Genomic DNA, 15,910 nt, shown 5'->3' on the forward strand with positions numbered 1-15,910 from the left:
ATATCCTCGTAGCCATATACTCAATTTATATTTTATATCAAGTGTTACTTCCTGTGACAGAAGTTACAAGCCACGCACGCACACGCACATACACACACACACACACACAACATATATATATATAAATTATATAGCAGTAGTTCTCAATCTTTTTTAGTGATGGCACTCTAGCTAATGTAATCATTACAGTGGCACCCCTTCTTCACCATCCCACCATATCGCATGAATTAACTTCTTACTTAATGAATAAAATTATTATCCATACTCTAACCAATGTCAGCACACCGTACATGCAGAAATATACTGTGCAAAGAGCATGCCAGAAGAATTAGATAAACATACAGTAGACACACTGTTAATAATTATAAGGAAGGCTTTACTGCAAACATTTTTTTTTTTTTTTTTACAAATGTTCATTGGAGATGATCAGCCAAGACAAAATTCACGACAATCTTGGTGCACCCCTAGACACTGCAAGTTACAGCACCAGTTTGAGAATCGATTGATATATACACACACACACACACATTACACATATATATATATATATATATATATATATATATATATATATATATATATATATATATATATATATATATATGTGTGTGTGTGTGTGTTTCTGCAACTTCTATCACAGGAAATAACACACGCACACACACTCACATATAAATAATACATATACATATATATATTATATATATATATATATATATATATATACATATATATATATATATATATATATATATATATATATATATATATATATATGACATACATTCATCTATGCTTCTCTGCAACTGTATGAGTATACGAACACAAGTATATATGCAAGACGCATAAAACATATATGCAATTGTTTACGTTTACTGTAATAAACAGATACACATTTATGTATAAATACAGCAGTAGCACGACACAAAATTCCCGCTTCATGCAGCCTAAAATATGGTTCAGCCTCGGGTAAAGAAAAAACTAGGGCTTTCAGAAGATAAAGAATTCTCTCAGGGATTCTTCATGACCGTCAGTCAGGCTTTAGCGAGAACATGTTTTTTTTTTTTTTTTTTTTTTTGTATGTATGAGAGAAAGACAGAGTCGAACATATTTGAAAGCGGATAAAATGTTTATTGAACGTCATGAATGAGGACCTGGACTGCAGGAAATGCCTGGTTCTAATGACAATTGATAACTATAAAATTTAAAGAGAACATGTGGGTAACGGTTATGGAGTAACTTCTGAAAATATGCTGTGCGTGACATCCGAGAATTGCTGACATCACTGCCGGATTCTCAAGATTCTCGAAGTGCTTAATCCTTTTCAGCAAACTTCATTCGTGCTTAACTGCGACATAGAATATTAAATTTAGGCCGAAGGCCAAGCGCTGGGACTTATGAGGTTATTCAGTGCTGAAACGGAAACTGACAGAAAGAAGGTTTGAGAGGTGTAACAAGAGGAAAACCTCGCAGTTGCACTATAAAACAATTGTTGGAGAGGGTGGAAAGTTAGACGGAAGAAATAGAATATGAACGGGGATATAGTAAAAGGAATGTAATGGGTTCCAGCTAGGAGCCAAAGGGACGCTGCAAAGAACCTTAGGTAATGCCTACGTTGCACCAAATGAGGTGCGCTGACGGCACTAGCCCCCTCCGGGATTAGCCTACTTGAAATATTCCGAGGGCTTTTCTAAGCTATATATGACAACTTAACATACCACAACCTCTCCCTTACTGCATTCTCTTACTATCCGTTGACTCGACCGCAAAAGCGAACTGCATCAGATAAGAAAGGAAGAAAAACCAAAAAATGTGCCTGAGACAGTTTTCGATATCCTTGGGCTGCATTTCATCGTTAGGCTCTTTCTCTGTCACTTTCTCTCTCTCTCTCCGTATCTCGATCCTCTCCCAAGAATAGCGAGTCTCTTCATCTTTATCAAAAATACTTGTTAAATACAAGTTAAGAAACAAAGGCACTAAATAACTTTAAAAGCTAAATTGACATTTTTATGCACGATTTTGTTTCTTTATGTGCATGCACATACTGAATTGTCTGGTTATTAGCTACAGTTCAATGAGATGTTTAAAAACAGAAGTCCTATAGAGTGATTTACAGTAAAAAGTCTGTGAATACTATGAGGCTTATAGTATAAGATTTGTAAAAAAAAAAAAATTGTTTTTCAATGTAATAAAACGCGAATTCGTTACAGCTATGGTAGGTTAGCCTAAGCTTGAAATGTATGCTTATGGAACAAGTATAAAAAATGCGTCGAGGTTTATTCGACGCAATTGAGCTGTCTGTACAGCGTACAATCCTGTATGAAACTCTCAGTCGAGGCCCCTGAAATTTTCAGACGCACGATCATGGCCAACTTTAACCTTCAATAAAATTAAAACTGCTGAGGCCAGAGGGATGCAATTTGGTATGTTTGATGATTGGAGGATGGATGATCAATATACCAATTTGTAGCCCTCTAGCCTCAGTAGTTTTTAAGATCCGAGGGCGGACAAAAAAAAGTGCGGACGGACACACAAAGCCATCTCAATAGTTTTCTTTGACAGAAAACTAAAAATCCATTTCCACAGAATCAAACAGAATTTAATACGTCAATCTAAAGCAAACTCCCAAACACAGTCTTTTAGTTCAACCAGCTCTTTAGCACCTAACTCTGTCGACAAGTGAGTGGATTCAGTTTCAATTTCCGTCATGTCATCTCATGAACTTGAGTCTGGGTCGTAATAAGCCTTGTTACTAGCTAGGTTATTTGTACTGCACTGACGTCACGCGCTGACAGGCGGCTGTTTCTTTGCTTCTTGTGCAGAGGACGGAAGAGTGCATGCAAATGTGCACGTGATATCATAACCAACACAGTGAAATGCTTTTGTTGATGGATATATACCTCGTAATGTGCTGTAATCCTGAAAAGCTAGAGTAACCTTGGTAAACTGGTGGCCTGTAATAGAGTCACAGGAAAAAGTCACAATTTTGGCTAGGAAAAAAGTTACAGGAAAAAAAGTCACATTAATTTATGGTGGCCGGTAATAAAGTCACAGGGAAGAAATTCACAATATTTCTTAGAGGTCATTATCTTCATGATATTTACAGCCTTTTGTTTAAGTTTACATGGAAATCTCCAACGGGCTTGCACTAAGCACACCGCAAAAGTGGATGCACATCGGGTTAAAATCCTTGGGGTCACTATTTAGGAAAGATTTAATGTGACTTTTTCCCCTGTGACTTATTTCCTGTGACTTTTTTACCTGGATTCGGTAAACTATGCCTGGCCTTTAAAGAAATTAGTGCAAGTAAGGCCACTTAATTTCCCAAGAGTCAAATAAGGACGCACAACGATGACTTGCTTACAAATTGCTTATATTTACAGATACACATGCAGTTAAGAGACATGGAGCAGAAATCATCTGTCAGGAATAAGAGAGGAAGGAACAGGTGAACGGGAAGAAATAAATATAAGAAAAGAGGGTACTACAGTACAAGTAAGTGAGAAGCATGGCGAGCTATACTTATCAACGATTATTCACTCACCCTAACGAAAGTATCGATTAATTTTCGGATGAACTTTCTCTCCTTCACGGTTTAATAGCTTGAGTAATGTCATAATCTGAGTCTATTCTCTATTATAACGTAATATTTATGTTTTAAGTCAGTAACGTCCATACATCTTCAACATCTTGGCTTTAGAACCTTATTAAAATCTTAGTGACTTGGAGCATTCTTTTAAATTTCCTTTAGTCCACTTTTTTATTTTCTGTTCTACCTCCCACATGCTAATCGGCTATAGTGTGTTCCTCACACAACCTTCCTTTCACGTTGCATTCAGTTTAGTCTCAACTCTTCTTTCCTGACCTACTACTTTTGTTGGCCACTTCACGTGAAACACAAATATTGCTAAATCTTGAGCATCGATGCATCCAACAAACTTCGCATGCCGTCATTTATACTCATCCTTTCATATATATAGCAGCAGTATATATATATATATATATATATATATATATATATATATATATATATATATATATATATATATATATATATATATATCAATGCCACATTCATTACTTGACACATGAACTGTGGATGAAACCAAAGTAAAACAACTTTGACAAAACCAGAGAGATGGACGAATGTCTTGAAAACCAAATGAGAGCAATAAAGAGCAAATGATAACAGTTAAACAAATGAAGTAAAGAAAATGCAGAAAAATAAGTAAGAAATTAATTGGAAAAATAATGTAAAGGTAAATACATGTAGAATCAAGAATCACTTAACAATGCAAAAAAAAAAAAACAGTATTATATACGGCTTCGATCAAGTTAAAATTTGAAGGAAAACCGATCGCACTCACAGAGGTCATTTATTCCAGTCCCTTCTGGCTTCCTAAACACTTCTTAAATTTCCGACAAAGAGTCCAGAGCAAAAGTTTTCTTGTGAGTTGTGGTGAACTTCCCTTCCCTCCTGATGTTCCCCCTACACACACCGGTTGGTGCCCTCAAACCAACAATTTCTTCCCCCATCTATCCACTTTGCGGAGGTGAAAATATGAGATTAAACCACGTCATCCATTCCCTTTGTGTTTTGGCATTATTGAATTCCATTTAATCTCAGTCCACCCACCCAGTGCGTCGCATCAACTATGCATTTGTTTCTTTCGTCTTATCTTGGGGGACTCTTTCTCGATAAGGAGAAGGGGAGGGCTCTAAATCTGAAATATTCTCTCTCTCTCTCTCTCTCCTCTCTCTCTCTCTCTCTCTCTCTCTCTCTCTCTCTCGTCCACGAATCTTCTCGCTTCCTCCTCCCTCCTTTTCCACATAGCCGTGATTCTCCACTCTCTTTCTTCCCTCGGGCGAAAGGCAGTATAGAGCAGCAAATGTGTATATATGTATCTCGTCGGTTTGATGAAGTAACACAATTGACGGGTCATATCCGGCCACACTCGTCCCCTCAGGCTGTCCAAATCTCCCCTCACTAGTCCCTCCTTCCCAATCTCTTACCCTCTTCATCTTCATCTACCATTTTGCTTGATCTCTCTCGCGAAGAAGAAGGAGCAGGAGAATGAAGAGACATAAACAACGATGCAAACAGTAAACGATCACATGCAAATGAAACTGAGGGATTTCAATGAAATAAAAAAAAGAAATGGATGAAAAAAAATGGTCTGCATTCGTTCAAGATCATCAAATATATATATAAGAAAATATGTGTAAACCGATATGACAAAAGAGCATCAAATGAAGACCAGCATAAAATATTTGCAGCCTTTTAGGTGAAAAGAAAAAGAAATTTAAGGATTATTCCTCAGAATCATCCTTTAGCGCATTATAAAAATATACAGATGCTAGAATACACCACCGCTCAAAACCTGCTGTTAAAATCTATGAAATCTCTACCCTAGACTTTCGAATTATGAAAGCCGAAGCCCCACAAAACCTAGTAGTTGACAATTAAAATAATATATATCGTTTAGAATGTTTTTTTTTTTTTTTAAGTTTATCCTCGTTCCGCCTTGCAGGTTATTAGCTGATTCATTTCACAGCTTTGACATTAATTCTAATTGCAGAAGTTGCTCCTCTGAATATCTTTGACATTGATATATCATTTTACCAGAAATTTCTCTCTCTCTCTCTCTAACGAAAATATCCACTCGATCGTTTTTAAATAAATCGTTATCATCATTGCCTTCAAAGCCATGTAATTAATATTTCTGTGGGGGACCTAACTCCGTTGCCACTCCCTGAAGACATGGCTTCTTCAACATCATCAGACTTTTGGACAAAATATTCCGCCTCTCATATCTTGCCATCAATACCCTACAACAATTCACCTTGTATTTTAATAATTTATTTATATTTTTATCTATTTGTTTATTAATCTATCTTGTTTTTCTCCTCTAATAACTTATCTGTTCTTTTTGTATTTCCTATTGTCTTCTGTACCTTCTTTCAAATGAACACCAAATTCTTCGGAAGCTTGAATCTCAAGTCAATCGCCCCTGTAGGCTTCTTCCATATGAACAGGGTTTATCTTCATAATAATAATAACATGATTCATATTCCAAAAATCTCCACTAATCTACAGCCTCAATTCTCATACACGTACTGTAGGTCTGGCTGGGTCTCCTGGAGCCCACAGGAACCCAAGTACTTTTCCCCTAGAGATTGTGCAAAAGGAAGTGCCCAAGCCATTTCCATCTCCCTCTCATCATTATCTATAAATGGAACTCATGCAAATTCTCCCGTGGCGTCATCTCTAATTCCCTCCCGCAATCTGACTCCTAATATACTTCTCGAAGCTTTAGTCTCAAATCGACGAAATCATTTAGACTTAGTTTCTTTATCATCCGAAGATTCGTGTCCATAAGGCAATGCAGATTATACTTGACTTGTGTACGCAGTTTCAATTGATTTCATTTCCAGATCTTATTCAGCCTCCCCTTTGTACTAGATATCGTTGTTCCTAAATTTATGAAATATTCAACGCCATTAATTCCCTCTCCATCTGAAGTTATGTCATCCCTTCGGCCTACTCTGTCCTCGCGACATGTGTTTTTCGCATATTTATGTTGAGTCCCATCTCTATATACTGTATACTATGCATACTATTGAGAAAACTTTGTAATTCTTGTGTTTCCTGATTAAAACAGCTTCAATTGCATACTCTAAGCTAGTCAAATTTCTATTGTCATTCTAACCTAAGCCTTCTCTTCCTTCTCCGACAACCATTATCTTCATAAAATCTATGAGAGGAGCAAACAGCAAAGGTAAATAACAGCACGGCACTATGTATTACATTCCTTTGACTAGACACCATCAACATGAATTTCGCATCTACTTCATTCATGGATAATTTCAACGAACTTTACATATTTAACAGGAGTACCATAGTGACACAAGACTTTCCATAATATTGGTCTGGACGCTTTCAAGTGCCTTCTCGTAATCAACAAAAGCCATCGGAAGGTTTTTTTTTTTAAATTCCATGCACATGATTTTTAACACAAAGAACTGATCTGTGCAATTCATTCCACTTCTAAAACTAGCTTGTTCATCTCTTAAACTTTTTAACAATATCTTCCTCCAGCACATTACGTATATTCATACCTAATGTTTTCATTACATCCGACGCAAGTGTAATCCTTCTATAGTTCCCACATTCATTTAGGTCATCTTTCTAGGCTTCTTAATTCCTAAGGCTTTGTTTCCTCGTTCCATATTATGTAAAACAGTCTAATTGGTATAATGGGTGTACTTTCGCCTCTGCAATGATGCCATCATAATCTGGTGTTTTCCATCACCCTCATTACTGATTTAACTTCAGAAACTGTGAATTCATTCAGCAGTACATCACGAGTTTTCAGCTTCTTGTGTGAAAATCATATCGCTTTTGTTCCTAACCTCACAAAAATGTCCCATTCAGCGTTGTCTCTCCTTTTGACAGGCGTCTTCACTGTTTTCTTTTCACTCATGGATATTTCATTAATACTTCTGTAGGGGACCTAACTCCGTTGCCACTTCCTGAATACATGGCTTTTTCAACATCGTCAGACTTTAGAACAAAATATTTTTTTTTTATCTTCGTTTAACTTCAATATCTAGACTTGACTACTTAGCACGTTTTACTTTGCGTTCTTCATCCCTCCCAAAAATTTGTCTGCATGTACCATTTGTTTTTGTCTTTTCTTTCTTGTATCCCTAGTCTCATCCAGTATCCATGGTTTTGTCTCGTTTCCCAATATCCCAGCACTATTCTTGAAGAATGGTTCATTTTTAAGTTAAACCAATTCTCATTCACTGTCTGCTCCCTCACACATAAGGTATCAAGAACTGCAAATCTATTTCAATATTCAGTTGCGAAAGCCTCTGGACATTCATCTCCAAGGCACTTCACTGTATCAAACCAGATACTCTGTCAAGTCTGCTGGGTGGGTTTAATTTCAGCTATACTGTTGCAATGGCAAGTCGGTGACACTACCAACACCAACTTCTCTGCAGCTCCAAACATTCTTCAGTGTTCTTTTATTTCCTAGTTAATAACAATTCGATTTCTATGGGTGCCATCTGGAGATGTCCCTCTGTTGAAAATGATTACCTCAAATGAACAAATTACTTACAGCACCAATAATTTTCGTCTGCAGTCTCCCCCAGGCCTGCCTTACCTATTACATCCTCCATACTTTCACTGTTCCTTCTAACTTTTGGTATTCATAATACCAAAAGCAATTCTCATATCTCATTCTGGTTTTTCACCTGTAACATCCTGCAGTTCTTTATGAAATCAATCTTTTATTTCCTCTGAGAACTCATTCATTTACTGGTGCATAACATTCAATTTTAATTTTCTTCATTTGACGTTATGATCATGCCTACTCCTGTACCAATCCTATCTGGTCTTCCTGGAGAGATATATATATACATATATATGTGTATAAACGAGTAGATATATGTGTGTATATATATATACATACATATATATATATATATATATATATATATATATATATATATATATATATATATTATCCCCTTCTGGTAGATTATCTCTCTCAACATTCTTTTGCACCGAGAGTCGCTAATAGCTAAGATGTCCAGTGCAGATGTGGCAAAACAACAAAGTCTTGCCCTAATGTACTTTTCATTTCTCCTTTCGGCTATTCCTATCTCCTTTCATATTCACATCACACTCTTTCCCCATTTGTATCTCACATGAATGACACCTACTTAATTTGCTTGTTTATCAGCTTTGATAAGAACATGTGTCCACCAGACACCATGCATTCTCGGGATCCTTATTCCCCGACTCCTAGTATGCCTCCTATAATTTCTTACGCCTTTGATCACTGAAGAAAAGCAGGTCTAGTACATTGTCTAGAGAAATAACAGACGTTCTTTTAACATTTCTAATTTCTCCCTACTTTTTTCAGGCAGAGAATACTCAGGAAAGGGATGTCAAACCATACAAATTCCACTGCCATAATCAAGAGTACTGGGAATCCAGCACTCTCAAGTTTAGCAGCCTCAAAGAATCATGCCAGCAATAACCTCTCGTGGAGGTGAACAAGAATAAATGCCACTCCTGTTCCCACAAGTTATGCCCACTGTTCGGCACAAAAACCAAATTACATTTTTCTTATGCCCCCACCCCCCCATCCCTCGTTTGTTTTCCTAAGCATGCGATTTTACCCTTGTTTGAAATTACAGTAAATTTTCATTTCTTGCTTCAAGATAAATCTACTTTACAAATACTGTCTTGTCAGAGACAAATCCCTTGAAAGTTCATAATAATTAGTCTAATGAGAAAAGATTGCTGTACAAAGTATTCAACACTCTACAATAAGGATAAGTCCAGGTAAGTGTGTGAGTTAAATCCTGTGGCCCTTCCACATACGTGTGTTCCTTTTTCCGCTGATGGATACATCACGTTGGCTATTTATCCGAAAAAGGGAAGACCCAGACAAGTCCATACATCCTTGTCTGAGGTCAGAATTTTTAGGAATTACTATCTTATTTTCTTAGTCGTGATATTTTCGCCACACATCTCTCTTTGAATTTATTTTACCAGTTCTAATCTTCCCAATTTGATACAGGGTTCTTGGCTTCCAACTCCCTATTCCAAATTTATCTTTAATGTTTATTAACTGGGAGATTCTTAGCACTCCATGTCCCTGTGACTTGGGGCCATTTTTATATTGTGCCTATCTAAGTGGCAGAATCGACAGAGGTTCCCCTGGCAAAGTACAATAAAGAATTTCCAGTTCTTGTAGTCCATAGTTCTTAATTGACTAGGGCCAATGACTTCTGCCATTGCCCACTGGTTTATAACACAGGTCATCCACCTGGCATCCAGAGTTTAAGCCCAGGACAAAGACCACTCAGCGCTTAACTTGATCCATCATCCAACTGCCAATGATTTTTGGTGCTCTTCTTAAGCAAGACCACAATTAACGATTGTGGATCCAGGCAGCAGGCGCTAGTATCCTGAGCTCAGGGCCCTAATGCAGTTACTACCAGGTGGCCCAGCTTGATCTGGTATTGATTGAGAGCAGAGACCAAACTCCCTAAAGATATATACTCGTACATACCCCATTTACCCAATTTCATTATCTCTACTCATTTAAAAAGGCTACGACAAAAATCTGCAGAACTTTTAATGTTACATGAGAGAAATTAACGACAACAAATTTAGTTTTATAGTTCTATGAGGGTAATATTAATTTAATCTTAATAAACACATCTTTACACTCAAATTACAGTGAGCAGAAGTCAGCTCTTACGCTTTACCGTCTACTTAAAAATTACATAAAAAAATAAACAATTCAGTGAACAAGCCTAAAATCATGCCATTCAGAAGTGATACTCAAAGATTCAGAACACTAGAAGTAGGTAAACTAAAACTGATCCTGTTATAAACGTTCTGTCACTGGGAGTGTGTGCTGAGAATTTGCTTAATAATGCAAATGAAAAACCCACAAACACAGGAACCAGTACAAGAGAGTGGTAAAAGGAGCATGCTCATGCAGATGTCACGGTGCTGAGGTGTCCTCCCTTCGTGAAGCGGCTGAGACGATGGATTTTTTGTTTTGTGTATGTAGAATTAAACCCTTACTGAAAATTACCGGATAAATTTAAGCAAGTTTAAACCTAGCGTACATGCAATTTATATAAACACACACACACACACACACACACACACACACACACACACACATACATATATATATATATATATATATATATATATATATATATATATATATAATTTATATATATATATATATTATATATATATGTATATATATACACATATAAACTGTATATATATATATATATAGCTATATGTGAATTGTAAATATAATCTATTTCTGAATTATACCGAAAAAAGTCTCTCTCTCACTGGTTCTCTCTCTTCCCCTTGTTCATCTGTCATCATCAATTCTTGCTCTCCCTCTACATCATAATTCTTAATTATCACTTCGTGTTTCCTCTCCACCGTCCTCATCAGAATCCATTTTCTCGTTTTCAAATGCCCGTCCTCTTTTCTCCTCCGACTTTAATAATTCCTCACTCCCTTTCTTCATCACCTCCCTCCTCACCTTGCCCCACATCCTTCTCTTCCTCGCCTTCGCGTTCTTCCTCCTCACCCCTGCCTCCCTGCTCTCTCTCTCTCTCTCTCTCTCTCTCTCTCTCTCTCTCTCTCTCTGAGTCTTCATCACGGGTACCTCCCGAGAGAGCAGAAAAGAGGTTGGCCGCATCACGTTCCCGGCCCTTTCTGACACCCCCAGAAACCTCTAACCGTGAAAGGGTTTTAGCGCCGAGGAGGCGCACTTAATGGGAGCATCTTTCGACCGTGGGAAATGACAAATCATTACTCGAAACAAATGAGAACAAAACGTATGATGCTTGAAGAAAGGACACTCGCTGGGAGGAGAGCGTACTTCAAGATAATTGTCTTCCTCGAAAACATTACATAATTCCTCTGCCGTCGCCAAGCCTCCTCTAGAATAAGGGAGCGTTCATTTGAGTTGCCTTTGGTGAAATGTTTGCAAACAACGCTAAGAGAAAAAGTATTATCAATACCTGAGGGGGAATATTCATTAGATAAAGCAAAAACTAGTGCTTTGACGCTTTGCTACAACTAGCTAAAACTTCCTGCCCCAAATCGAGGAAAACTGTGCAGTGCCCAGCGTTGCCTCTATAAGGTGGTTTTCAAATATTCTTATGATTTCTTAAAGTAGTTTTCAAAAATTCTTATGATTTCTAAAGGTAGTTTTCAAATATTCTTATGATTTTTTAGGGTAGTTTTTAAAAATTCTTATGATTTCTTAAGGTAGTTTTCAAATATTCTTATGATTTCTCATGATAGTTTTCAAATATTCTTATGATTTCTTAAGGTAGTTTTCAAATATTCATATGATTTCTTAAGGTAGTTTTCAAATATTCTTATGATTTCTTAAAGTAGTTTTCAAATAGTCTTATGATTTCTTAAAGTAGTTTTCAAATATTCTTATGAATGATTTCTTAGGGTAGTTTTCAAATATTCTTATGATTTCTTAACGTAGTTTTCAAATATTCTTATGATTTCTTAAGGTAGTTTTCAAATATTCTTATGATTTCTTAAGGTAGTTTTCAAATATTATTATGATTTCTTATTTTTTACCAAGGTATTCTTTAGCGAGCAGCATATTTAAAAAAAAATGCCTATTTTGGAGAATGTTTCTTTTTTTTTTTTTTTTAGCTTCTGAGGTATTTCGAAGAGGCCATTCACTACCCTTAACCATATCGAAGCACAAAAATGGCTCTCTCTGAAACACAAAAATCATACCTCAATGAAAAAGTAAGAAAAATGCTGTGTTAACGTCAAATTTATTTCAGATAGTTAGCTACACAGTATTTTACTTCGGAGTTTCGGGCATCAACCAATTTTCAGTCGGAGTTCCACACAAGAATTTGCAATTCTGAGGGTTACTGACTCCATTTCTAAATGTGGAACGCAACTACGGATATCAGAGCGAATCACAAAAACTAGAACCAGGAGATATTTACTAAGAGGAATAAAAAACTGGGGAATTTGTTAATCAATACAAATACATATACATATACAAAAAAGAAGAGAAAGGGAAAAAGACTTTGACACTAAGAGGGACACAACATTAGCTTAAAAGACAGAAACGAGGAGATTTTCTCGACATATCACACAGAAAAAGAGAAAAAATGAATGCAAAGCAGAGAACTGTGTGTTATTGCAGGGAGACTTCGCATCACTCGTCGATAACTCGGTGTCTTCGACGACCACAGCACCACTGACTAACGTTATGGCCATAGGGAATGACACGTCCAGCCGTTAGCGAGAGGCCACTGGCACCTGTGGCCAGGCAAACTCATTAAAGAAACAAGACACCCGACTCGAGATCCACGGAGGGCGAACTCCCAAAATAGTCACACAAGACTTCCCGATCGGTCTAGACGCTCCCTTTGAGCACGGCGGACCACTCATTCCAGAATACTAACGTCGAACCTTTCAATTAGCGGAAACACCCTCGCTAAGAGCGAGCCTCTTTCCTTCGAGTTTATCCCGAAGTCCGTATAGAGGAGGGCCATCCATCCAGCCTCCCTTGACAGGATCTAATCACGAGGGAGGGAAGGAAGGCAGCACGAGGGGCCTACTGTAGCTCTAACCGAGCGGCTTCCGGTGGTCGTTAAGATGGCCCGAGCAAGGTATCGGTGTCTATTAAAACATCAGCTGCTGCTTCCAGATCCACCGAGAGAATGCCTTCGCTTTCCCAATAAGCGCCACTGACTGACGTTTAGGGAGATAAAAGCCTTAATGTATCGCGCCCCAAGTCGAATGCGCTGTTTTTCTTCTTCTTTTCTGTTTTTTTTAGCGCAGAAAGAAACTGGTTCCTTTCGCCCTTTCATGAACAGGATCAAAGATAAGGAGTCCGATTTTCATATTACACCCTAATAAAGAAATTGGAAGGTGGCCTCGGTTTACGAAACAGGGGGCTTAAATGATAAAAATAGGAACTGTATAATTACACTTCGGCAGTTTTAAGTGGATTATCACTAACAACTATAGCGCTGAAATTACTTTGTAACACATTAAGACTACGTAACATTATGGTAGGACGATAGGCTATACACAGATAACTTCAAATGTACATCAGGATACTATATTGAAAGTTACAAAAGCGCGAGTAATATAAAACATGCAGGGGTATTTTATTGAGTAACATACCCAAACCTCTCTATACGGACATACAAAAAAATTTACACTTACGCAGTACATACGCAAAAACAAACTCTCTCTCTCTCTCTCTCTCTCTCTCTCTCTCTCTCTCTCTCTCTCTCTCTTTCACCCATTTATATATGTATATATACACACACACACATATATACATATACATATATATATATATATATATATATATATATATATTTATATATATATATACTGTATACCGGGTTATATATAAAACTTGTGTGTGCGTGGGCAGCTTTCCAGTATAACCAACATTCATGATTAAACAAAATCGCACAAAAATAAAAACTGAAAAGGCGTGCATATGGAGATTAGAATCACAACTTCACGGAAATAGCCAAAAACGGAATAGTTTTACACTATAGGTTTGTTTCATGTGGGCGTGGAAATAGCAGCCTTCCTCGGCACCCTATCATGCCTGCACATAATGCAATCTCTGTGGTTACAAGACTCTTTTCGGAAAGACTTGAATGATTAAAAAAAAAAAAAAGCCTTGTGAGATCTCCAGATTAACTGGCTAACTCCAAGCGCTAGCAAACAATCAACAAACAGTGTTGGAATGTATTTCATTCACAACCACAAGCACCACTCAAGTTGGAATGATCTGAAATGCTCCACACAGGATTTCATCGTGGAAGTAAGGTAACGAGACAAAACTTGATGGAACTCTTTAAGTAACAGTATAAAGGAAAATTCTCTGCAAAACTAAACAAGAGAAAAATACAACTATAAAATTAATAAGTGAAAAAAGGATAAAAAATCTCGTAAGTAAAACTGAATAATGAGAAATAACCCATTTAATAACAGCACGGCCTGTTTACATAATAACGCCATGCATGGGGATGAGGGAGGCTTATTAGTAACATCAAATAAACACTAGTCATCTCTCTCTCTCTATCTCTCTCTCTCTCTCTCCACACATTTCAACTAAATTTCATAGGTTCACTATAAAAAAGAATTCTTTGTATATATAAACCCTATTGCACAGATGACTGAAGTAAAATATTTGTTCTACTTAAAGTAATTACTTTTACGTGCATATATATATATATATATATATATATATATATATATGTGTGTGTGTGTGTGTGTGTGTGAGAGAATGTATATATAACACATACAGTGTATATTGGAGAAGATGGTAGCCAGAGGAAATATACGAGTGCTTATACTGCGACTAACAAATGTAACCATCTTCAAATTTATGGTTAAAAAAACACATCGCAATGAAATTTATACACAATGGCAGATTTACAAAGAAAGATTAGGCAGGCGATAAGAGACAAATAGTCACAGCCATTTTCAGGGATGTGGAATATTACGTACCCCTCAAAAAAGGGCCTGAAGCTTTTACTCCTAAAATTCGGCTTTCAAAGTCCTTAAAATAAACCCCGGTAAAAATTGGATTGGCAAGTAATTTATTTATGCACGCCATGAGAATTTGCTCTTGAGAATGGACCCACAAAGAATTTAAAATATTCGCGAACAGCTGTCTTCCCTGGAGAAAAAGGTGCTTGCAGAGCAAATTCAGTTTTATTACGTACACCGAACAACATAAAAAAAAAGAATCATATAAAAATGAAATGCTTTGCTTGGTTGACATCTAAAACTAGTCAATATTCTAAGTCACCCACTCTTTTGCTTTACAAATGTGCTGAAGAATAATAGAAAGCGAGTCATATGATAAATTCAGTGCTGGAAAACATTCTAAAATACTGTAACTACGTCATTATTGAGCAAAAGACACGGAATATGATCATGGAGAGAAAACTGAAGAGTCAATTGCACGAAGTGGAAAACAGAACATAAAAAAAGCCACAGGTGGTGTTATGTTACTCTTTCTTCTCTCGCTAAGCTGGTATTTTATGCTGAGGTTGAAAGCCATACACCCATTTCCATTCTCCATCCTATCCTTTACCAGGGGACCACGAAGCCGTCATCACCCGCCCCGCACATACATATATATATATATATATATATATATATATATATATATATATATATATATATATATATATATATATATATATATATATATATATATATACATACTGTGCATACACACATACACATATATAGTGTATATATATGTATGTGTGTGTACATATAAATGGCAACTGAATAACAGTAACGAAGTTC

At 36.7% G+C, this 15,910-nt stretch overlaps 1 long non-coding RNA gene across 1 annotated transcript in view; it reads left to right on the forward strand.

Annotated features, from left to right (window-relative positions):
• LOC136852284 (uncharacterized) overlaps positions 1–9,159 on the forward strand; it is a 249,767-nt gene extending 240,608 nt beyond the window's left edge. The window contains exons 2-3 of the long non-coding RNA XR_010857096.1: positions 3,381–3,492; positions 8,937–9,159. This is a non-coding gene — a long non-coding RNA (uncharacterized lncRNA). The remainder of the gene's footprint in view (positions 1–3,380; positions 3,493–8,936) is intronic.
• The last annotated feature ends 6,751 nt before the right edge of the window (positions 9,160–15,910 follow it).

The sequence above is a fragment of the Macrobrachium rosenbergii genome, chromosome 25 (assembly GCF_040412425.1).
Source record: "Macrobrachium rosenbergii isolate ZJJX-2024 chromosome 25, ASM4041242v1, whole genome shotgun sequence".
Classification (NCBI taxonomy): Eukaryota; Metazoa; Arthropoda; class Malacostraca; order Decapoda; family Palaemonidae; genus Macrobrachium; species Macrobrachium rosenbergii.